Source organism: Haemorhous mexicanus, chromosome 1 (assembly GCF_027477595.1).
Source record: "Haemorhous mexicanus isolate bHaeMex1 chromosome 1, bHaeMex1.pri, whole genome shotgun sequence".
Classification (NCBI taxonomy): Eukaryota; Metazoa; Chordata; class Aves; order Passeriformes; family Fringillidae; genus Haemorhous; species Haemorhous mexicanus.
The window spans coordinates 90,093,085-90,118,021 of NC_082341.1; the positions used below are offsets into that span (position 1 = coordinate 90,093,085).

At 40.7% G+C, this 24,937-nt stretch overlaps 1 protein-coding gene and 1 long non-coding RNA gene across 8 annotated transcripts in view; both read left to right on the forward strand.

The window, feature by feature from the left end:
- The window catches only part of SEC61B (SEC61 translocon subunit beta), a 292,958-nt gene that overhangs the window by 102,347 nt on the left and 165,674 nt on the right, over positions 1 to 24,937 (forward strand). The window lies entirely within an intron of this gene.
- On the forward strand, positions 13,360 to 18,788 carry LOC132331926 (uncharacterized). The gene is made up of 2 exons (XR_009487706.1): positions 13,360 to 14,748; positions 18,259 to 18,788. It is a non-coding gene; the product is annotated as an uncharacterized LOC132331926 (long non-coding RNA).

The following is a 24,937-nucleotide window of genomic DNA, read 5'->3' on the forward strand; positions in this document are numbered from 1 at the left end:
CAGGCCATCTAACTCTGTGATTGTTTTCGCTTTGGGTTAGTTGAGGAACATTGGACTGGTTCTATACTTCCAGTGAGGGAGTACTGACACACATGCCAGGTGCTTGGGGAGCTGCTGTTTGCAAGAGGGCTCTTCCCAGTCTCAAATGGATCATGGAAAGATTGAGTAGCATGGGGAATCACTGAGCCACTGGCCATATCCCCTTTCAGAATAAAAGCTCTCTATTCCTAACAGTCCTCATTGGCCTTCTGGCTGTTTACCTGTGTGCATGAGAGAGACCTGGTTCTGCCTTCCAACAGCTTTGAGAGCAAATTGGTGCGGTGCGGTGTGGTGTGGTGTGGTGTGGTGTGGTGTGGTGTGGTGTGGTGTGGTGTGGTGTGGTAGCATGACAGAATGGATAGGGCAGGCACAAATCAATAAGAAGCTCTATCAGTCATTAAAAATACATATGTATGTAATATATATATCTATGTATATATGTGTGTATATAAATATGTGTGATCTATACATAATGTATACAAAGATTTATGTAATTTAGCTGCTTAGCTTTCACTTCCTACCCCAGAAACTGTTTGTGTGTTTCTAAGTGTGATTTTCCGCTGCTCTCCGGGGGGCAGGGCCTTATTGCATGTGATGAAGTGTCTTTTCTAGCTCAGAGAGAAATGCTTCTGAAGTCAGTGTCCTTAAACTCAGGGCCTGCTTGTGGTGAACTTTCACCCAGAAGTTTTAGGTGACCACTGTTGCCTCTCGTGCACCATTGGCAGCTGTCACAATCAGCCACAAAAGTACCTGTACTCCTGCTAGATGTGAAGGGATTTAAGTCAAATCATTGAAAACAATTAAAACAAATAACTAAGCACACAGAAGAATGCACTCAGCCTGAGATGCTCAAGTAGACCAAAACATCTGTGCACCCAGCTGTTTGGTGTACAAAGCAGATGTGACAAGATGTTTGGACCTGGTGTTGTTTATGTGTCAGGAGATTTGGGCTGGATGGATTCACAGGACATAACAAATTTATCCTGGCTTCTTCTTTTGATACAGCCTATTCCAGGGGACAGACACGTGGCATACAGAGAACCCAATGTGTCAGGAACACTGAAATCTGTATATTCACTGACAGGTCTCTATAAAAGCCAGATCAGGGAATAAAAGCTCTTTTTTTGAAACTTCTAATTCTTAAAAAATATATTTTTTTAACTCTTGTTGAGAGTATGTTCAATAATATGGACTACAGCAAAATTATTCTTGGTGTCCTTTTACAATTGTTGTTCAATAAAATTTCAGCAAGTTTATTGTAATGTGTTCTGACACATGGGATTTTATAGTGTGGATCTCCTAATATTTAGGATTTCAATTTAAGCACTGGTTTTAGAGTCAAATGCTCTGTGACAATCTCATTCTTCCTGCAACTTCTTACCCCCAGAGTTTTGATCTCTTCTGGTTGCAGAGAAAAGCCTGGAAACATAACCCATATTAAGTCTCAAACACCAGACGGCAAACAGAAATATACAATTTTTTTTTCATTCTCCTGATTTTTTAACAGTTAGAGTTGGCAATATTGCAACTGGAATTTGGTTTGAATGAAGACTAAGGGCTGAATGCCAGCTTGCTCTCTCTGTCTCTCTCTGAAGAAAAGCAATGCTTAGAAATGCCTGGAAATGAAGGGCCTGGATTCACGACTTCCTTCCATGGCAGCTCATGCTGCCTTTACCCTGCTTGTAAGCCTAGATTCTAATATTCATGTATATTTCTAACTGTGTCCAAATCCAAATGGTACAAATAGTCTTTTTCTTTAGAACATAAGCTCAGGTAAAAAATGCTTTGATTTCTGTGAAATGTGAAATCTGGATCTGTTTTAAATAAGCCCATCTCTACCTAAAACCCATCTCTGAAACTCCTAAAACAGGGTATGTCAAATAATCAGAAATTTTTTAAAAAATAATGGTTTACGGTCTTGTTTCTTCTGCAAGATTATTCCACACGAAATATTGTGAATTTGAAAAGCACCAATTATACTCTCCAAGTGAAATGGCTTCTGAATTCACATGCCTGGACTGTAATGCTTCCTCAAAGCCACTAAATACTGGAATTCAATAGAAAAGGAAAAGTTAGTTCAACTGCTCTGAAAAATGCCAATTATTTTAGTGACTACAGTCTTTTCTACCAAAAATTTCCAGTCTGTTGGTTTGCCTATCAATAATGTAACCTTCTCTTTTTGGATTGAAAGAGGGTAATTTGTCAATTTCTTTTTACTTAATAAGAGATTAGTGTGAGGAAAAAATGCCTTACATCTCTCCCATACCACCCGAAATCCTTTGTGTACCTAAATATACCAGAGCCCCAAGGGTGAACTGTTTGTGTACATGTTCCTGTACTGCCAGCAATGTTTCTTACACTGCTTGAACAGCACAGGCTCGCAGCTTACAAAAGGTAGTTAGCACAGCTTTCAGGTCTGGGGCTCAGTTTTGGGGCTTTGGACCTCAGTATGCTCTGGCAAACCATAATGAACATTTCAAACATTACAAACGAAACGCTCTTCTTACAACAAAGGATGTTGACAAGGTGACAAGTTTGATCGGTCATATGAAACGGAACTGGTGCTACAGGTTTTGAGTGTTGTCTCCTGACAACTCATGCATTAAGCTGCAATGTACTCATATATATAGATCTTGAATGAAGCAAGAATCAATGGGGAAAGCAGTAAAACATCTGCTCTGAAGGCTCAAGTTTGACTGAAATGATCCATAGGCATTGTCCTGGTGCTCTTCTCCATAGTGAATAACACAAGGGACTGCTTGTCATGCCTCAGAAAGGTTCTTCATTGTAGCAACAGGTAAACAATCCAAATTTGCCCTGATCTGAAGCATTTCCCAGCACAATTCACCCCAGCAGTCCTGCAGCACGCGCTCTCACACGAGCCATGCATGGCAGGGGACAGAAGCAGGCCACTGCTGTTCTCAGAACTGTCTCACCCATTGACTTTCCCTGGCAAGCACAAGGTTCCTGCAGCAGCAGTGTATTACCTCAGCTGCCAGTGTCTTCTGTCACTGAAATATTTTCCATCAAAGGGAAACCTCTGCAAAGCAGCAGAGCACAAGGGCTGGCTGTCAGCTTAAACTCTTGTAATGCTTAACCCATTGCCTCCCCCCACACTGACTCTTCAGATTAAAAAGATTCTCTTTGCTTTTGATTAGTGCCCTCCTGACACAGTCTAGTGCAAATATTTGATATAGTAGAAAATCAGATATATTGTCAGCAGGCAGCTGAGGCTCTCTCATGAGTCTATTTTCTTTTTCAGTAATCTGCCTGCCATTTGTGGCCACAAAGTAAGTTCAGTATTACTATAAATTGCAAAGTTTGCTGGGGAGAGATAGAAAATTGTATCACACAGAGCAGTGAGAGGATGCCACTGAAGCTTCCTGATCTCTACCGACTCCTTCACACCCACCCTTTCCCTTTTGGAGAACAGACAGGAAAACACCCATTCCCACATGCATAAACATACCATGTCTTTGCATACACTACAAAAACTTGCCTGGGCACAGCAGTAAAAACATTGGAGAAAGTACTTTTGTGGAAGAAAGATGAGGATTATGCCAGTTCACCTGAAGCAAAGTTATTGCTACTTGTAATTTGTGGCAGCAAACACTAATGGATCTTTTAATTAGACATGTTCCTGTTGTCCTTGCTCCTTTATCAGTGCAACATAGCCACTGGATTTACCTTGAAAATACAGATGAGCTCACCTCTGCCCCTGATATGCAGAGCCACTGGCCCTGTGTCACTGGTGAGCCATGTGCACATCACATGCTGGTGGCATGACAAAGGCAAGATGGGTTCTGCCTCCAAAAGCATGCTTACTTATGCTCTTTCTCGTGCAATTTTAGCTGTCATGTGGCAGAGGGTATCAGAGACGCTACACGTGGGACAGATTGTTTACAATTACGCGCCCAGCAAAGGGCCAGAAGTTATAACAAAAAAATTTGAATGTGATTTCTCATCTCTGGAAGCCAGATCAGCAGTTACCCTTGCTACTGTGCCCCACTAGCAGGAACCATGAGACAGCAAGAGAGCCACACAGATATCACACACTCAGCCGGCCTGGGGTGACCCTTAGGTCCAGAATCCACTTTATTGTCTAAGGGTAAATTTAAATCCTAGCAGGAACTGAAGGGGACTGAAAAAGACAAGCCTTTCATAACACAGATTTTAATAAAAGGTATACAGTTATATAGTGTTTTGTTGGGTTTTTTAACATCCTTCCTTTTCCTGGCATTTAGTTTCAGGTTTTTAGTCTACAAACCATTAAAAAAAAAAAAAAAAGCAAGCATCATATATCAGTAGAAAAATAATTTCCTGTGGAAAGAACCCACATAGGGTAGTATCATTAGGCTGACATGTTTTTAAATAAAGGCCTCTAAAGGCAGGTATGTAGACTCATTCGTGTTTAGTCACCTAAGTAAATGGATTAACCCATAGAGCATTAAGCATGTGCAGTTCCCACTGCGTCTGAACACCTGTCCATGACTTAGTAAGGATTTCACTGCCCAGTTCTGGAAGCATAGATGTGAAATTAGCAGTTTTGATTTTAAAACCCAGACTTTATTTTACCAACAACTAGAAGTTATTTAAAGAAAAGGAAAGCGTTCACTGTAGTGGGGAAAGAAACGGCACTGCAAAAATTCTTTACAAGAAAAAGTAAAATATTTTATTCTGTTATGATCAACACACAGAAATCTTGACTTATGTGAGGCTTGGTAAGTCTCTTTCATGTTGAAATCAGTCTGAAAAGGGAATTAATGCTGAGAGTAGGAAATACTGAGAGAGATTTTAGAAAAAAACCAAACCAAACCTGTAAGTTTTCCAAAACATTTCTAACTTAAACAAAATCCACCTTAGGATGTTCCGTTGTAGCTTTCTTCTGTAACTTAATTTCCTGCTAAAACTTCCCAGTTAAGTATGCTGATAGCAAAGCATTAAAGGATTTTTCCCTAACTTCCACCCTTTCTAGGAATTCATCATTTAGTGTGACTAAAGATGCCACTTAATGTGTAGAGAATAACCTATTCCCTACAAAAGCATGTGGGTAGTGGGTATCTCAAAATCCTGGGCATATGATGATGGCAATATCAAGTGAATCAGGCGTCCTGAGTCAGCATGCTGAATGAAGTGTTCCAAACCTCTGTAAAGGGCAATTCCCTTGGGTCAAGTTCAGGTCACTGGAGCAATGCAGGGAAACCCGTGCAGAAAACACTGTGTACAGGCCCTGATTTACAGGCTTAATTTATGGCTGCACCACAGTACTTTCAGCGTTTTCAGGGGACTCTTACACTGAAAATCTGGACTAATTATCTGAAAATAACATCTGTTGCATTCAAGTTCCAAAGCATGCACCTTTTAACAAGGAGGATCAGAAAAGCACTGATTATTTACACATCATCTATTTTAACTACCTGGTAGCAGTACTGAAATCATAATAATTTCCTGATCCCCGGCATCCTTAATCACGGAATAAGAGCTCATGGCTCCTCCAGGAGACACCAGAATAATTAACATACCTTTGAAACATCTTCACCTTTAACAAATGCAGTGGGACTAAGAACACAGCTTTGTGACTAGACCAAGAGGTAAAAAATGCCAGCCGTTAAAAAGCAGGTTTGCCAAATCTACTGCTGAGTTGCTTTTCCTGTGCCTATCTGTGTATCTGCTATTGTACAAAAGAGCTTTCAAGAACTGGCCTGAAGAAGCATTCTCATTCTTTCTTCCCATAAAAAAAGCAGACCTGGCACAGGCACAGTAAATAAAAATAACAAGCATATGATGCCCAAGATGCATGTGAACATTAAGTGACGTTGGCAGCCCCCGCAAATAGAACTCTGGTTAAAAATAGCCTTTGTCTAAATGTGGAAAGTGAGTAAATATAGTAGCAGTTTCAGCTTACTACAGAGGCTTACAGGCTCCAAGTAACAGAGCTTATTATAGAGCATGTGCGTCAGCAAAGGGGAGAAAAGGGGGAAAAGAAAGAAGACGAATTCTGCAATTAGTATCTACAATGAGACACAGATTAACTTTTCCCCTCGTTATTTTTCTTGTTGTGTGAGGATTGTTACAGTGCTAAAGCGGAAAAGAGCTGGGATTGAGGAGATAGATGAAGCTAGCACCGAAGAGCAGCACAGGGAGCTTTCTGCACAAAGGCTGGTCGCACAGAAGATGAGATATAAAAAGAGACAACAGGACAGACTGTGATCTCAGGTTCTCTTGAGACAAATAAACAGCATCATAGCCTGGCTAGAGGGAGCTCTCCTGGATTTGCTTCCCTCATTTGACTGAACATAAGCCAGTGAGCCAACTTTTGAACTGGCTGAACAGAAAGAAACACTGATGCTTTCCCCTGCCTCTATTCACTCCTTTCTTCCAAGGAACCCTTGCAAGTTTTTTAGTGATTGCAAAGCTTGCTTCACTGAATGAGTAAGTCTGCCCTACCTCATGTCTCACTTCATAACCAATTTGCTATGCAGTTGAGACAGGGAAAGCCCACAAACAAAACCTGTGGGATATCTTACACCTGTGGAAGAGCACCTGCTGTGTAATGCATGTGTATATTTAAGTAACCTTCCCAGGATGTTATCTCCAAGCATGACATTGCAGGTAGGAAATCCTTCAATATTATCATCATTCTCCTCTGGTTGAATTGACAAAAAGGAGACAAACATTCCCTGGTTTGTGTCTCTGATCTCTTCAAATCAGAGGAAGAGTGGGAAAAATCCTCTGTATTTCCTTCAATGCTCAATTCAATTAAAGCACAACTCCCAAAAGTCCAAAGTTCTCCCCTCATTCATGCAGAAAAGGACACTTTTCACAGGGTTCAGTGGGTTTCTGCTTCAGTTTCTTATCATCTCACTTTGCATTGAGAAGAATGGGGCAACAGCGCATAACAGAAACAAAAATGTTCAGGAACAGTAGATGAGATACAGCATGATATAAAAGTTGTGGCCAGCTAAGAGTTGTCAGCAAAGCTGCCTTATTCAAATGGCATGGTAAATAAATGTTATAAATTCCTAAGTAGATCCTAAATTAGCTTTTGGCATAGTGCATCACTATAACAAGTTAATTTTGCAGCTCCAAGGAATAGCCTTATATGGTTCACTTAAGTAATCGTGCTAAATGAATGTTTAAGTGAGAACCATTTGCCAAATGCAAAGCAAGTACCATATATAACCTCTTACACAACTACATAACAGCAATGCTGGCTGGTTTTCAAAATTCTGGGGTTTGTACAGATTATACCTGGTAACTCCAACCAACACCTGAGTCAAAAAATACCTACCTGGAATATACTACCAGGGTTGTTTAGGATTAATAATTTAGCATTTATCTTGGCCCATCTTCCTCACCATGCAGAAGATCCATTCCCTTCCCTTCCCTTCCCTTCCCTTCCCTTCCCTTCCCTTCCCTTCCCTTCCCTTCCCTTCCCTTCCCTTCCCTTCCCTTCCCTTCCCTTCCCTTCCCTTCCCTTCCCTTCCCTTCCCTTCCCTTCCCTTCCCTTCCCTTCCCTTCCCTTCCCTTCCCTTCCCTTCCCTTCCCTTCCCTTCCCTTCCCTTCCCTTCCCTTCCCTTCCCTTCCCTTCCCTTCCCTTCCCTTCCCTTCCCTTCCCTTCCCTTCCCTTCCCTTCCCTTCCCTTCCCTTCCCTTCCCTTCCCTTCCCTTCCCTTCCCTTCCCTTCCCTTCCCTTCCCTTCCCTTCCCTTCCCTTCCCTTCCCTTCCCTTCCCTTCCCTTCCTTTCCTTTCCCTTCCCTTCCCGAAACCTTCCCTTCCCGAAACCTTCCCTTCCCAAACCTTCCCAAACCTTCCCAAACCTTCCCAAACCTTCCCTTCCCAAACCTTCCCAAACCTTCCCTTCCCTTCCCATGACAAACAATAGTTTTGGCAATCTTCCTTACTTTCATTGTTTTGCTAAGAAAGAAGAAATAAGAAAGGAAGGGAAGGAGAAAAACAATGTGCCAAAACCTTCAGTTATTATCTCAAAACAATCTGAGCCTCCTTCTAGTGTAGTGCATCCTTGTCCCACTATTTGTGCTGTTTCTCTGGCTTTCTTCTCTTACAGCCATCAGTGGCCAATAAAAATGTATTCAGGAAAGGCAATTACAATATAATCGGTGTAAGTTTAATACTGATGATGGCTTCTCCCTCCCCCCCCACCCTTGCATCCTCCACCACCTATAAATACGGCAACTTAAAGTATTAGGGATAACTGAAAAAGTTCAGACAGACATGCATCTGTGTCTATTAGTCATCATTCATGCATTGTACCAAAATAACCTGCAATAGATGTTGCCTTGTTTCTTGCTAGAGAGTGCTGTTGAGTTCTTGCATTCACAATAAATCTGTTTGGAAGACTGCCCTTAAAGAGTTGCCATGGTGATTATTTTGGTACCATAAAGTAGAAGAAGCTAAAGTACTTACTAGCCCTATCCAAAATCTTGTCTTCTGGGGAGGAAAAAAAAAAGAAATCAGCAGATGGCATTTGTCAGAAATTCAACGTTCTGATTATTACTGGTGTTGTGTTTTTGGAGGAATTCTCCAAAATGAGAGTGCATGGGGTGAGGGGAAGGGAATGGAACAAAAAATGACATCAGTATATCCGAAATTCCTTCAGCTTGCACTATTACAACAGTTTAGGAATAGTTGAAACAGTAGGTGTTAAGTAATGGAAATCTTTGAAGGAGTCTCCTTCCAGACTATTTACTAAATACTTAACATACTGTAAGCCGAAGAGGAAATTGTTATTTCCTTGTGAAAACATCACAGACTTCCAAATGGTTAATTATAGCTCCCTTTTGCACCTTGCTTATGATGGAATCTCATGGGAACGTGAAAAATGTCCCAAAGAAATCCATGTATCAGTCTTTCTGCTTTGCATAGTAGAGGCACACAAATGCTGCTCTTCAAATTATGCAGTGCATGTGGTGTGACTGTAATGGAAAACTGCATTTAGGGAAATTACAGTAAAAAAAAAAAAAAAGAAAAAAAAAAACCTAAAAGAAAAGCTATGAGATTAGCTGCTCAAAGGCTTATTTGCTGAATTCTCCTGTCAGTCTTGGGCCTGTACATGGATTATGCACAGATTTAAATTCCAAAGTATGGCATCAAACTGGGTCAAGTATGTGTGCAAGCATGCACCAGGACATGATGCTGGGTGTCTGCCGAGCGTCAAGGAGCAAGGGCTGGTCCCACCAGCACAGCACCAACACCAGCTTGTTTCCTAGAGGCAGCACAGCTGCATCAGGTGGGAGAGACGTGTCCCAGGCAGAGTGCTGTGCTGACAGCTGTACAAAGCTCCTCAGATTTGGAGTTAGCTCAGGTATTACAGCAGGAGGCTTCCTCGCATGATTTAGGGGAGTTGCAATGCGTCGTACGGCTTTCTTCATTCACAAGCTCCACTTCTGCTCCTTTTAGCTGTCAGTTTTTCTCTCAGGCAATTGCAGCCTCCACTTCTTCACATACAAAGAATCCAGAGTTTTGGTGAAAAACAGCTTTGTTTGCTTTAAACTTTATTTACTTGAAACTGTAAAATTGGCCCCTTCCTGGTGAAAGGTGCCAGCTGAACCGCTCCAGGAACTGAAACTCTTTATTCGCTCTGGCGCTCACTTGCAGCCCACTGGAGTCAATGACAAGCCTTTAATTGAGCGGCTTGCTGGCTCCTGGCTCTGGCCTTGCCAGGGCCAGCAGCAGCTGTGCAAACTCCCTCTCACTCCCTCCCCGAGCACCTCCGAGGGAGAGCTGGGTCCGAACTCCGGGGAGCTGGCTCAGCCTGAAATCCCACCCTGAAACTGCAGCTGCCGAGCAGCCATGGAAATTCACCCAGCTGCTAATTGGGGCTGCTTTCTTCCAAAGAAGCTGTGTTCAGGGCCATGGGATAATGGAGTTTTTGCTGCCTCTGGTGCCTCTGGTGTGTGTTCCCCATCTCTGCCCTGTGCCAGGTGGGGGTACGATGCCAGCAGGACAATTGTGAGAACCTTCAAGGCAGCAGCTCATCTCGTCTTGGGATGAGCTGTGTTCAGCTGCCACTTGGGACAGTTGGTCACCACTGTCTTTGGGATTATCCTTGTTTCCCAGTTTTCCCTCTCTGTACTTAGTTTGGGGGTATTTTTGCATTTTTACTGCCAAAATCAGGAACCTGGGTTATGTGGGGAAATGTAAAAGGCAGAAAAGGAAAAAAAGAAAAAAAAGGCAAATTTTCACCCCTACCTCCAATTACGGCACTTTTGGGGAGGGAGGGATTTGTTGAAAAGTTTCCAGTAAAACTTTCACAGGACATGCTCTGTTGAAAAAGAAGAAAGCCCCACAAAACCAAAACACCACCAAATAAAACTCATAAAAGCATAACCAAAACCAACTTTACCAGCTTTAATTTCCATTTCTGTAGAGCTGCCAAGAAGGTTTCAGAAATCACTTCTGGTCAGTTTTGACCAACTAAGTTTAGCTTCTGGTTATATGGTCATAAGGGCCCTGCTGCACCATAGCCTTAATTAAATATCCAGGCCCTGTTAGCTTCTTCTCTCCCTGCAGATCTGAAGAGTGACCCAATACTCCTCAGCAAAACTGGTGACAACTCTTCACGGGTAAAGGACAGACAAAGTGGGGATCTGTCATTGGAAAGGGCAGAGATTAAGACTATTGTGACACAATAGGAAGATCAAAAGGTCATCTGAGGATTGTATTGTAAGACTGAATCCAAAGATAATTCAAATACATTGCCCAGTTAGTAGGAGACTTAAGAAAGCAGGGAAAGAGAGGGAAATTGAAATATTTTGTTCAGTTTGTTCTTTTAAAGGAAAAAGAAATTGCAAAGAGGTAGCATGTGCTAATAATTTATTCTTCAAAAGTTTTGAACAGCCCCATGTTACCTGTAAAGACAATCATTAAGCACTGTGTACGTGGTTAAAGTTCCCTGCTAGAGTAAGAATGTCATGTGTGAAAGTTTAGTTTCACCATAATTCTTGAAATATTTACTGACATGTAAAAAAACCCTCTTTGCCTCATGTTATTACCAACATGGTTTCCCTGAGGAATAAGTTTGTTTTAATAATTGGCTTATAACAAATGTTAGAATGAATAATAGAATATTAACCTGGACAATTTTGGGGTGGAAAATCTGAAATGGTGCATTAGAAGTTCCAGGAAAGAGTAATTGCAGAGCTCAAAAAAGTAAGAGAACAAAGGGAAAGTCAGTGGCACTGTAGAATAAGCACACTTCATGGGCATTTTCATTCAAGGCAGGGTGTAAGTATAAGCCACCTGGAGCCCTGGTTCAAAGTTACCTGAAATTATGGGAAGTACTCTGTGGACTGGGATGGGAGACATGACAAGTCCAGTTCTAAAGGGCTCACTCATGTTACCCTTCATTTGAGGTACTGTGGAACAACATCTGGCAAGAGGCTGTAGAATTTGGAGGCCTGGGGAGCAAGATGCTGAGTGAAAGCCCAGGCTAGACAGCAGCAGTGTTTGCTCTTTGACATTTCTTTATTGTATCCATAATCTGGATGGACTGATGAAAGCAAGCCTGGGTCTGCTGATTCTCTCCGAGGTGCTGTTCCTCTCATAAAGCCTTCCCTTAAAGTTCTTAGAGTCCTGCACTAAATTATCAGTGTGTTCACTTTTACCTGTGTCAGTCTTATTTCCTCATTTCTTGATGTAATGACTTGTCTAATTACTGCGACATCAATTCCTTCAGCAACTTCACATAATTACATCTGTGTATTTCAATGACATCCTGAAGAGTTTGGGGGAGGTTTGCTTCAGGCTCAAAAGCATCAGGTGCCTCCTGATACATACACTTTCTGCCAAGATCTCCCTTCTTCACTACTTTCTGAAGCATCTAGAAACAAATATATGTCAGTTCTAATTAAAACAATCACCCAAGTACTGGATCTGACTCAGGGATTATCATTGTAATTTTAAGAGCTGCTTTCTCTGCACAGTTGTAAGAAGTGTCTCATTTTGTTTGTATTCTTCATGTTTCGGTGATAGCATATTTCAATTTTTTCTTACCTTCATTTTCAAAAAAGTGATACATTTCTCTTGCTGCATTTATATATTCTCAAAGGAGAAACAAAAATAGTGATGATCCAGAAAAAATTGCTGTGTTCTGTTACTGCACTGATACTGTCTGCTATGTGTTTCCCCTTGCTTAATGCAGAACTGCAGTCCTGCCTGGCTCCCACTGAGCCAGGGAAGTGGCAGAGGGAGCTGTAGGAACAGCAGTGAAAGGGGAGCACCACACTGGTCTCTAAGACCAGCTCTTGAAACAAAAAGCGCCTTTCCAGAGCAGTGTCAGTATGGAATGAAAACACAGGCTGCTGTCCCTGTATCCTGTACCACCACCCCGCATTAGTAGAGAAAAAATACAGTAGGCAGGCTTCCACCCCAAAAATGAGCAGCCACAAATCAACTGAAAAACACCTCAGAATTCACCTTTCCAGGACTCACATGTCCATACCTGTGCCAGTCACCTACATTTTGAAGCATAAGAGACAATTCAAGGGTGGATTAATCTCGTCCTAATAAAGCCATGTAAAGTAATTCAGGTAATTTATATCGCAGAAACTCCTTTCTCCCTCCTCCCAGAAATAAGAGCTTCCATGTTGTAAGGTTCATTTTATCTCTGGTAAGAGCTTTTGGAAAAAAAGCTCGTGCTCTTGGTAGAGAGGACACTTGAGGGAAGAAAGTCAGTGATGTAAATGTACCTAACTGCATAGTCAGAAGACTTCACTTACAATAACCTTGGGCCCTTCTTAGCAGAATATTGCACAGGGATGTGGGTGGAGACTTTTTTAAACATTAATGCTCTCTGGCATATGTTCTAAATAAATGAGCGGAATGAAAAAGCATGGAAAAATATTTTGTACTGGGATTATTAATCTCTGTGGTATTCAGCCACTTCTTAGCAACAAACATTCCCCTGAGGAATTATTTCAATCAGAACTCACATCTTGGTCTTCAAGTCCTTTTGGGCATATTTGAATTGCATTTGGTGCATGAAATATATTTTGGAGCATAACCACAGGGCAGTTTGGAAAGACCTTGGGGACAGTTTTGTACGTAGGCTGTGAGCAGATAAATTGCATTTAAAATCATTCACTTGGAATTCCAGTGTTCTTGAGGTAGTGGCTGCTTGAGATCAGCGTGAAACATCTCCTGGCTGAACACATGCAAACGTGTTATCGGGTGCATCCATCCTTAATCACAATAAAATCAGTGATTAGAAAAGTTATGGAGAAGCTGAATTATTGCAAGATTAGGTTATTTCATTAATACTTCAGAGATTGTAATGAACTTTTTTTTTTTATTTGCAAGGGGAGCAACAGCATATTTTTTTCTTCTAGAGGACTTTGTCAACTTGCGAAACTTACTTCATCCTGCAGAGTTGTACAAAAGGCTGTGCTGAAGATAAGGAAGGATTTTATAAATGGTTTTTAACTGCACATTTGGATAGTAACTTGGAAATTGTATATTCAGTGCTCACTCCAGTGGTCATTTATCAGAAAACTACCATGACCCTGTGGGAATTCAGCACATTATGGGGTAATCCTGCATAGAAAAGTCAAAGTGATGATGCAAGGAATAAGTAAGTTCCAACAAGTCCCTAAAACCTCACACTTTTTTTCTGGCACATAAGAAAAAAAGCCATGTAAACAATGAATATTGCAGTTGTTTGCCATCGTCACTGCTTCTGTTCCATTTCTGTGGATGCAGCCTTAAAGCTGTAATAATTTGATCAGCAACATAATACCTGCAATACCTATATTATTTGTAAGTATACTGAAAGAGCGACATTTGGAAGGTCAGATGTAGCCAAGTGGAAGTATTGCTGCGAGCCCAACCTTTTGCTGCTGCCAGGCTTGGTTCCTGCACTGATCTTTCCACATCTGGATCAAAGAAACTAAGCATGAACATTTTTCTCCTTAGAGCAACGTCATGCCAGATCTTTGACACAAAGCCAGAATGGTGTGTGTATTCAGAAGCTCATAATGGCTACAATCCACAGACACTGTAAATGGGCTCCTAATCTCACCTAACTTGCAGGTATTTTCACATTGCAGACACACCTGAACCAGTCATCTAGGTCCTCATTTTAGCCAGGGAAAAAAAAAAAAGAGCATTTCTGTTGCACCTTTTTGTTTTAATTAATTGAGCTTTTAGTTCTCTCATGCTACAAGACTCCAAAGGGAGTTTCTTTATAGTCATCCGAGACCATGTGGGATTGACTGGAGCCAGAGAGCCACATGTAGACAGACTCATCCTTTGACATAGAATTATCCTGTCTAGGTGCAGATATCTGACAAAAGAACCTGAGTTCAGACTGCCCTTCTTCAGAAGCCATCAAAGACTGACACCTTCCAAGATCAAGACACTATGCTGGACACAAGTACTCCTATCAATTACTCCCAGTCACCCCCTGACCTTCTCTGTTGAGATTTGTAGACCAGAGGCATAAGGCGGCCTCCCATGATGAAAAATTTGGTCCTGTTACTGCTGCCATACCTTCTCCTGTGTGCTCCTTCACCAAGCCCTGAGCCATCGAGCTGCATCTGCTGTCTCAAGCTGCCCAGCTTTCTGCACCTCCCACAGCAGCCTTCGGGTTCTGGGCATCTCACCAGGGGCTCACCGGACCCATGCAGCAGGAGGTAAAGGCAGCAGAGCACTCCATCCATCTCAGCACACCACTCAAGAGCGTGTTTCCTGAGTAATGTCTATTGTTTTATCCATTTGGTAACTAATTTTCATTGTGTATGCCAAGTTTCAGAGGCCAGTTAAACATTTGGCAACACTAAACAATCAGCAGATTTTCATTTACGTAGCACTAGTCTTTTGGCAATCGCACCGACTTACAGAAGAACACTTCTTTGAGGTTTATTGGTATTACATATATTTCAGACATTTCCTAAAATAAATACTAATCCATTGCTAGAGAGAGCATTAACAAGAATATCCAGTCATTGCTTCTCAGTATCTTTTTCCTGCACCTGCAAAGTCTCCATTAGTCTGCCAGCAGTACTAACACCTATTTTACTTCACTGTGCCTGCCCTAGAATTAAATAAGCAAATAAGAGGTAGAAATGTCAAATAAGGCCTTGGAGGACATTAATTTTTGTAGTATCTTTTCCCATACTGTGGGGAGATAGGGATTGTTGTTCAGTCACTCTTTCAGAATCAGCTCACATTTTGATCTCCTCTAAGAATAATAGAGAAATCTATTTTGATTTCAACATCTGCTAGGCCAATGAATGGAAGACTTTCCATATCTGAGATATTTTTAAAAATGCCATCTTTTATTTGTTAAATTCTGCTTATTATTCAGTTTACAACTGTTAGAATTGATAGGTTAAAAATCCTGATTCCTCTGTGGAAAATTCTCACCAAATAAAGCATAAAAGGGAGGGAAAAATGAAATGCTGTTTTGTAAATATTCTTCTTTGGTTCTCTTGTAATTTGCTACCTGGAATCTAATTTTAAAAACATAAATACAGTAAAATGTAGCTTTAATCATAATTATCAGTCACCAGGTCTGGATTGCATAACACACACAGCCTGACAAAGACCATTTTAAAGACAAAGTTTCTAGCACTTCTCTAGCAGGTCTAATCCTTCATATCAGAGAAGGTGGAGAGGATTTGTTATTTTGATGAGGAGCATTTTTTATCAGGAGCAGTTCATAATGGAGGGGAAGACAGGCTTTCTTGCCTTCCCTGCATTTTTCTTCATTTCTTTTGTTTTCTTTAAAATTAAACCCTAGTAAACTTAATTTTTAAATGAAAAAAACCATTTGTCTAAAGAAAAATCTAAGTATAATTCAAAAGCTTTGAACTGAACTGTCATTTCTTTTTGAAAGAAAACAATGTAATGAATTTTACACAGATGTTTCAATTAACTTGAATAGATATTTCTTAAAGGGAAAACATCCACTCCACATTCTACTGTTAGAAACAGGCTTTGCTGTCACTAAAAGCTGTTTGCTGCTCTTGGTGCAGAAAGGGATCTTTGCTCTGATCTTTTCTTCTGTGGCAAGAAGCTACAGAGGTGAGTCTTCTCCACTCCTAAATACATTGTCATTGTTGAGGGTGTCTGTCGGATTGTATTCTTTTCTTTTTCATCCATTTGTGTTCAACTTGGGCACCAAATAATCTTTTCCCCACTTGTATCTCTTGAACAAGCAAGTGGCCGGGAAAAGTGGAATATTTCCAAGTAAAGATGTTGCTGCCCAACAGGGTCAAGTATCTTTTCTCTCAAAGTGCAAGAATGGGAGGGTGACCATTGGAAAAATTACCCGGTACACTTAGCAGGTGCTAGGTTAAAGGCAGCAGAAGAAATTACTGTTTCACACATCAGAGAATCGGTATGGAATGTATTGCCATTGGATATTGGAGAGGCAGGAAGAGAAAAAATAATTCAAAGGGAGATTAAAACAAGTTCACTGGCAGCCTGTACAGCTATCATATGCTAAAGCGTAGAGACAATATCTGGCTCAAGAAGCCTCCACATTCCTGGTTTCCCTGCAAACCACTGAAAAGTATCTCTCTGTAATTGCCTTGCTCTGCTCCTCTTTCTCTAAACCTCTGCTGCAGGCCACTGTCAGAAAAGGCGTGTGGGGCTGGCTGGACTCTGGCTGTGACCGCTGCAGCCGTTCTCGTGGCATTCACTAAGGGGACGAGGCTATCGCCTCCCTCACACTGGCCACAGAAGCTGACAAGATGCAGAAAGGAGTGCAAACGGAGCCCTAATTAATAGTGATGCAAGAGCAGCTCTGCAGGCACTGTGCCTCCCCAAGACCTGACAACTCCCAGGACTGGCGCGGGAGCGATAGGGGCTCTACTCCATCCCTGGAGCGAGGCTGGTTGCTTGATGCCATAGTTTAGTACTAAGTATGCAAGTGCATTTTCAACATAGCTGATGGCAGAAATAGCACTTCTAAGCTGTCTGGTGGATTTATATGCTTAAAGGATTATGAATTACTGCAAACCAGTACCATTTGCAATGTTTTGCTTTCTATTCTACAGATCCAATTACTTGAGGGCATATTTGATTGTATATATAGTTAGAGTAGGGGTTTGCTCTGGTTATTTTACATTTTCATTACAGTAAGTTAATGCAGAGGCAGACCTCAATCTAGAGATTCATGCTAAACTTCAACAGTATTACTTAACTGAGTAAAGTTGAGTATATGGGTGGGTAAAGAGGTAAAGAATTAAGCACAGACCTCAATTAACAGGCTTCTCTAAGAATGGAACCACACCACAAATAAACAAATCTGGAAGGATATAAACCACACCTAATACTGAATGAATGGCAGCAATTGTTTGTGCCTGAGCACTCACACACAACCAGATTTGAACAAACAATTTCTGGGATAGGAAGCAGAATCTATCGTACATATTATTGTCCAAGTAAATATGAAAAGACTGCCAACTTTGCTTGAATACGCCACCTGATCTCATTGGGAGTTCGAAAGATGTGAAATGCATTTGCACCAAGCTGCTCATTCTGGTGCTGATCTAGGAAGTGCATTTAGCATGTATCTTGCCATGGAGGTATGAATGAGGAAAGAGCACACAGTGTGAGCCAGACTGCAGAGACTCAGACTGGAGATATGGGAGAATGCACAGAGACCTCTGTTCCACCTGCATTCCAGAGAGACTCAGACCTCAGACCTTATCTCAGGGATCAGTTGTCCAGTACCAATACCAACCCTGTGTGAAACTTTGTGCCACAAGGAGGTATAAAGTCCAAAGGAGGGACTTTCACTCTACTCTCATTTTCATGTTCGAACTAGCACAGGACATGCCTGCCCAGGTGGAGTGAGCAGTGCAGTGAGCAGGATGTGCTCTGGTGTGTCCACCATGGGTTAAGAACAAATGAAATGGACAAGAATGGCTCACGCACGTTTCCAATTGTTTTGAACAATTGCATTTATTTTCACTAAGGAAAAACCCACCCAAAACCACACAGAGAAGAAGGAGCCCTTCTAGACTCCCACTAAGACCTTCATTATGAAGGTTCATAACGAACCATCAGGGTTCATTAAGGACCAAGTTTTTCCAAGCTACCATTTGCTACCTTTTGGAAAAACTATTATGTGCCACTAGTGAGACAATTCTCACACAACAAATACAAGGGGATATTTTGTCTAATTGTGAGCAAGGAGAGCCATAGAGAAGCATTTTGGTAGCTATACCACCCTTCTTTTTTGTATTCCCAGGTAAGACCATCAGCACTTCATTCGTCTGCTCAGACCAGCTGTACCTCTTGCCTGACCTGCAGAAGCCTCTGCCCAGCAGGTTCTGATTTTATTTACTTCAATCTGACAGCTATTCAGAGTATCTGTCTCTCTTCACCAGCCATTCGTGCAGCTCTGTAAACAATTGCAGCATAAATAAGTAATGGATTGTTATAGAGAAGACAGACTCTTTTTGGAGATGCATAGTAATAAGGCAAAAGGCAATGGACACCAATTGCAACAAAGGAAATTTCAACTAGATTTAAGAAAAAAAGTCTGCATGATGTGAGGAGTCAAGCACAGGATCAGGTAGCCTAGAAAGGATGTAGAATCTTAATCCTTGGAGATACTGAAATACACATTGGACAAGGCCCTAAACAACCTGCTCTATTTTTGGAGATAGTCCTGCTAAAGTTGGGTATTGGACTAGAGACCTCCAGAGGTTCTGCTCTTCCTAAGTGATTCTGTAATGCCAGTAAATCTGCATCAAATAAATGCATTTTTGCAATTAATTACCAAAGGAGACATTCTCTTATTAAAAGGGAAAAAAAAGTTAATGGAACAGGTCGATGTCCTTTATAGAGTACAGAAAAGGCCATACAATTAGAGTGAACACCATTTTTAATGAGGAGAAGGAATCCTATTAACACACAGCTGCAATTACAAAGCATAATAGTGTTCTTCTGAGAGCCCAGGGTAAGGCTGTGCCTGTAGTTATTTAGGCATGGAGACATAATATGGATGCATGGAAACTGCACTATACATGCAGAAAGGGTTTTGATTACTTTTGTGAAAGTAGGCATTCTTTTGCATATGTTCCCACTCCCAACCTAATAGCCATTTGCTGCAGACTGCAGCTTTATGCTTTTCGTCACTGAAGTAGCCAAAAGTTTGGCCATTAGGCAGAGAAAGCACTTTAAACACAGTCTGTCCAGATTATTCATACTTGAAGAATGCAAAATCAGAAAAAATAGTACACACCAGAATGTAAGTTCAGGTGTAATTTTCCTTCACTGTTTTTATTTCAGATAGAACTTGGTCACTGACTCCCTATCCATTGTGTCTGGTCAAAACTGATTTAGATTTCTTCAAAAACCTACTGTTGACTAACTTCTCTTTCATGATCCTGCAGTACTGCTAGCACTACTAGAGTTTTTACCTTTTATCCCTCCTCCCCCACCTGACACATCATCTCTATTTTTTTATCTAAAAGCTTTCAGCACAGAGTGACAATCACTGGTTCAAACCATCCCAGCCCAGGGAAGGAGCAGGGAAGGTTGCAACCCCTGAGCACAGTGTCTGCTCCCCATAGCAAAATCAATAATGTGGAGGGAAATAAAAGAGAGATTTCCCATTACTTACAGAGGAATTTCTAGTTTGCTAGGATCAGTCCCTGTTGATTAGATATAAAATGTAGATACTGAAAGACACTACTTCCTAGTTCCAAAAACTGCAGGAGTTCTTAAGATACAGAGCGCCACAAAAAGCAAGAACAGAAATCAAGGGTTTGTGCACAACTTACTTGCTAAATCTACAGCAACTGGGAGCACTGCCAGACCAAACTGCTCCAATGAGGAGAGGCATTTGCCACAACAAACATTCCACTCCACATCCTGGATCACACAGTTTTAAAAAGACATATTTGAGCAGCAAATAAAATGCAATGACGATATCAAATTTAACATCAGAGAGGAATCTTTTAGTATCTGCCAGTCCTTTGAGTGTCAAATAGAGGGGGGGAAAATCAGAGAAGCTAAGACTCTGCTTTTTGCTTTCCACTGTTTATGATGAAATGACTTATTCAGAGGACAGATACTGTGAATATGTGAGCTGTGCTCTGACCAGCTGGCCTATTTTGGATTTCAGCCGCAATACACAGATGGAAAGTATGTTTCTAGATTGCATGATTTCTTTCTCAAATCTGCTTTTTTTTTTTTTTTTTTAATCAGCAATTACTGAGGTTATGGAGAAAGTGTAGCAGTTCCTTTGAAGCCTAAAGAGAGTTCAAAGATCATTCAAACACCATTTTCTGAATGTTTTTCTGGAGATCTGCACATTTTTTGTAACCCTGCTGCTGAAATCTCAAACAGGTGACAGAAATTATATGTTGTTTCACAGTTTGCCCTATGGAAAAGGCATGAAAAAAAGTCAAACAATTTGACAGAGAAATATGAAAGCTACCATGTGTATTTGCTGTCTCTGTCAACATGAGCTGCATTCAGTTTGGGCATGAGTCTTTCGTTATCAACACCTCAAGGAATATAAGGAACCAGAGGAAATAGAAAGTAGGACCGTTCTAGGTGCCTTGCAGCACTGCTAGAGTCAAGTTGTCAAAAGCAATTTCCCTTCCTTTGCAAGAGCAATTTGCATACAAAACTGCAGAGGCTGAATCAGTCCTCTCTTCTTGCTTAGAATGCTGCAAGGCAACATTTCTGGATAAACTTCCAGTAATCATTCCTGGATCTCATCTTTTTTCTTTCTTTTAAATCCATACACAAAACCTCACAAACACACTCAGACTGATGTCTTATTTCAGATTACAATTGCTATATCTATGCCCTATTTAGAACCAGCATATTTCACTTTGATGTTTTCAGGGACATATTATCAAGCAGGTCTAGTCCTTCCAAAATTTACACTACTAAACCACAACTAAAGCAGTATCCTATGTGTGATGGGAAAAGGAAAGGTTCCAGGCATACCCATACAGCCAGCTGATTTCTACTCTCTCTCCATCAACAGATGAAAACTATGAAGCTTTTTAAAACCTGGAAACACAGCTTCCTAAAACCAAAGCACCATCTTTCCTAGGGGCCCAAATCCCAAAGGTGACAATTGTCCCATAATCTGCATGTGAATGAATCTGAAACTCAAGATTTTATGTTTTCCCTCCTTAGGGAAGTCAAAGAGACAGCTCAGGCCTCAGCAAATGAAGTCTAAATCTGGTTATAAATAATTGCTTCTGGAACTGGCTTTGTTACAGTGGACATGTAACAGTTATTAAAGCAGGATTTTATTCCAAAACCTGAAGGTGTACTAAAGGCAGTTACTTGCTGGTGAAACAAGCATATAAATACCATTATTTTATTTCAGAAGGAGAAAAAAATCCCCAGCAACTCCTGGACTTCCCCCATTCTCCCCCTCACCACAAGCAAAGCACTTTACAGCCATAGTATTTTTATTCACCCATAAACAAATCAGTGGTTTAGCTCTCTTCTTGTACTGACAGGAAATGGTCTTCTGTGACCTGGAAAACTCAGCAAGTTTCTGAACAGAAACAACAGAATTTCTGGGTTGATTTCTTTACTTATTCTTTAAGAGAAGCTTACAAAAGTATTTTTGCCGAAGACCTCGGCACTCTCTTCAAGAAAAAAACACGCATTGTAAAAATCATATTTTTGGGAACCACGAAATTATCTCTATTTAGCTTTATTATAAACCATTTTCTCTTTCTTTACAAATTGACTGTGAGACAAAGAAACCTTGTGTAAGTAAACCTGTGCTGGAATGTTTTGCTATGCACCCTGTTCATGAACTTTCACTGATCTATTACTGAGCAAAGTTAGCAAGTGACCTAGAGAAAACAACAAAAAAAACCCCCACAGTGACATATGATATAAAATATATTCTTTATGTGCTCCACAATAATGTGTTGCAATGCTCCCAAAATGGCAGCTGCCCCTTTGGACAGCTCTCTAAAGAGGGGAAGACAACATAGCCATAGCCATAAAAAACAAATATATTTGATTAAGTCATATACCAAAGAATACCTTTCCTTTTCAATCATATTCAACTCTGTTGAAATAATATGACAGAATTTTTGCCTCATGTAGATGCAAACAGGCAGTGTTCCAGATATCTCCACTGAGAATATCATTTTAAAACTAGGCAAATGAACAAAAAGAAAAGCCTCTTGAATAGTTTTAATTTTCTAGAATTGGCCAAGGCTGCTTACTGCTAGGCTAGTCTCCCTGCAGCACTGTTTTGTTGGACAGAGAGCCCAAGCCCCCTGGTTTCTTCAAGCCTTGTGCCTTGTAAGTGTTACACCCTTAGAATGGGCAACAATACACAATTATTTGAAACGTCAGAACAAAACAAAACAATTGACATCTAGAGTATCAGGTATCAACTTCTCAAAGCAAGCCATTTGTAATTAAACCTTATAAGAAAAAGGTCAGAGGAAAATTATCTTTTACAGCATACAATGTGAAGAATTTTTCTTTAATTCATTCAGCTTTGTAATTCAAATGTTCTTTAATTCATTTCAGAAGAGTTAAGAGAGCCCTTCTATGGAGAGGAACGGTTTCTCTGAAGAGTTTCTCTTCCATCACATTCTTTTCCCCATGTTATCTTATGGACATATCTGTCAATTTTTATACTTTCAATTATTTTTAAGCTTCTCAGCAAAACTCAGCTTTTCAGTATTATAGAGGTATAATACTCTAATGATTTTTCCTAAAGTTAGTCCAGTAACTCTAACATTTTGAGGAGTATTAGAGGTCAAGGTAGACTGAGACAGGTTATATTTTCCTTATGCATCTTCAGCATAGCTGCCTTTAAGTTTTGAGTCATCAATAAGCAAGAGAGCCCATTAATGGGCAGGGCCCTTTTTCTGAGTCCCCTTTGGTCAAGTACATAGGGGAGCACTCCAGCATATAAGAAAAGTGAAAAGATTCTCCTAGTTTCCAATACTGTGTCGGTAGGTATTTATGGTATTTCCCTTCCTAGGACTCAAGTACCAAGGAAGGATTTGAGTCAGTGTGTAATATTCATCCTAGGTCTACAGTCTCCTGTGGACTTATAAGTAAGGTTAAACAAATGGAAATAAAAAGAGAAAAGGGACAAAGAAATTAAGCCAAGAGCACATGACATAAGTTTCATACTGATGAAAGAGTGATGTGTGTCTGCTTTCATCTCTGTATAAGGTGCTTGGGAGCTGTGGTATGTCACTGGGAAAGTCTTCAATATCAACTCTACCATTTCTCCATTCATGAAAAATAAAACTATTAGTGATATTTTAGTCTATTAGTCCTGCTGTCATCATACTGTAAATTAACCTGGAACTGATATGAACAGAGGTGGGCTTTTTTTTTTTTTTCCTGTGAAATAAATTTTAAAATATTTTAAAATATTCACTTTCCAGTTAGTTCTTTCATTTCTGGTAATTCAAACACAATAAAAACCTGACAACCAGCACTTGCACAGTGCTTGAGCCTTAGAGCCCAGTAGGCTGGAAGACCCCCCCAGATTGTTCTGTGTGCAGCATACACGGCAGACCGTGCTCCCAAGGGCTCCCTTTCCGACCCTCACACCCGCCTCTCTCCAGCCTCAGGCCGAAGTGCTCTCCAGGGGCCGATCCCCTTTCCTGGCAGGGACACTCCAGCCCTGGAGCCGGCTCTCCCGCGTGCCAGTCAGAAGGTGGCACCGTGGAGATGCGGATGTCCCCGGGCGGCTGGGCTCCTCCCCTCCTGGCTGGTGCCAGGGCAGAACATCAGCTACACGTTAATTTTCCTGTAGGATCATAAAACACTAATCCTGGTTGCTGGTTGGATGCATTGTCAGCGTGACGGCGTCTCTCATCACGAAACAAAAGGAAAAAAATATGCTGTCACTGCATGCCTTTCAGTACTGGGTGGCCAAGCTGAGTGACTTTATTCTCCATCATGTTGACAACAAAAGTTGGAGAGATTCATATTCTGTGCAGTAAAAAAAAAAAAAAAAAAAAAAAAAAAAAAAAAAAAAAAAAAAAAGAGCATAGAGAAGGTAGAAACCAGGTCAGGTTAGTAAGAACAACCATAAAAAAATAGTTTAAGTACATACAGTTAAAACTAGAAATGCCTATGTGAGATATGAGTAATGTCTTGTTATATTTTCTGTGAACTATATCAGTTTAAAGCAGATGATCAGAAAAGTTTCAGTCTGGTTGCTGGAGAATAATTAATGAAATGGGTAAATGAGATTGAGAACAGCAGCATGTTTCATTTCTTTTGTCTTTTTTTTTTTCTTTACTCTTCACAGCTACAAGCCAATGGCTAACAGATCTGAGACAAAGATTGAAACAGGTTACTAGAGCAGGTTTGACAGAATATATCTGGTAGTTTTCAGATCAGCTATGCCAAAAAACATCCCCTCTACACTACTCTGGATCAGGTATCTATCATAAACAGATTTGTTATTATTTTTGAAAACCCAAAGAAGAGAGGGAAATGCCAGAAACTGAAAAATACAACTCCTCATTTAATTTCTGAAGGGAGAAGGTGGTGGTGGCATGGTAGAAATCACAGACTTACCTTTGCTTTTGTTTTCAGAATAAAAATCTCATTCAAAAAGAAAAAGAAGGAAATGTGGTTTCTTAGTGGTTAAGTAATTAATATTAATTTTGTAGGTAGAATGATGAGCCGTGCTAAGAACAGATCTGCAGTAAATATCTCTTGAACACTTAGTATTCAATATTTTTACTAGAGATATGGAAGATGAACTGGAGAGCCTGCAAACTTAAAAAAACCACAACACAAAGCTGGGAATGACTGCAAAAATGGAGAAATGCAGGCTTGGAATACAAACAGTCTTGACAAAATGGAGGAATGCCTAGAAAAAAAGACTGGCTGCAGTTCATTTAGAACAACCACAAGTATTTATATTGATTGGGAAAAAAAAGGGC